This window comes from Sorex araneus, chromosome 11 (assembly GCF_027595985.1).
Source record: "Sorex araneus isolate mSorAra2 chromosome 11, mSorAra2.pri, whole genome shotgun sequence".
NCBI lineage: Eukaryota > Metazoa > Chordata > Mammalia > Eulipotyphla > Soricidae > Sorex > Sorex araneus.
The window spans coordinates 8681727-8682520 of record NC_073312.1 but is presented as its reverse complement, the minus strand read 5'-3'; positions in this window follow the sequence as shown (position 1 = coordinate 8682520).

Here is a 794-nt window from a genome sequence, read left to right as displayed (position 1 = left end):
GAACAGGAAGAGCCTCAAACCGTTCACTCAGGGTTTTGACGAAGAGTGTTGGCCTGCCTTAGATGTGCTTATTGATACATGTGATCATCTCAGGCTGCTGCAGGAAACCTTCACAGCTGGAAGTATAGGAAGGTCTGTGCCCACAGCTGTGCAGTGACCGACACCTGCCAAGCCCAGAGTGCCTTTTCCTCCGCTTCCTCAACCCCTGCTTGGTGTCATCCTTGTCCTGCTTTCCATGCTTCGTCTGAGTCTTTATGTTTAGTGGATGGGGTTTGGGTTAGACCCAGCCGGTGCTCAAGCCTTATTCCTGGCTCTGTGCTCAGAGACATCCCCCCTGCCCCCCACCCCCACGGTGGTGCTAGGGGACCATCTGCAGAATTGGGTGTTGAATCAGGGTTTGCCACACGCAAGGTAAGTGCCTTGCCTCCAGTCCTGTCTCTCTGGACCTCCGTCTGAGTTTCAGCCAAGTGTATGTCTTCCTTTTGCCCTTCCTTTGGCCTGAGGGAAACAGCTAAGGGCATTTTTATGGACTAATTGTCAGATTGTTTCTCCTCTGAATTGTCTTGGGCAGATCCTTTGCTCAGTTTTTAAATGGGCTTCTATTGACTCTTTCCTCATTGAGCATTTAGAATATTTCATCTTTATTAGTTATGAAGAAAGGTTCCTCTGGCCTGTGATAAGCATTCCTTCTTGTGTCTTTGCCAACTCAAATATTTTTCTTTGGGGGCAGAGGGTGAGGTGGCATGCAAGGCTAACTCCCAGCAGTGCTCAGGGGAGCACGTGGTACTGGAGAT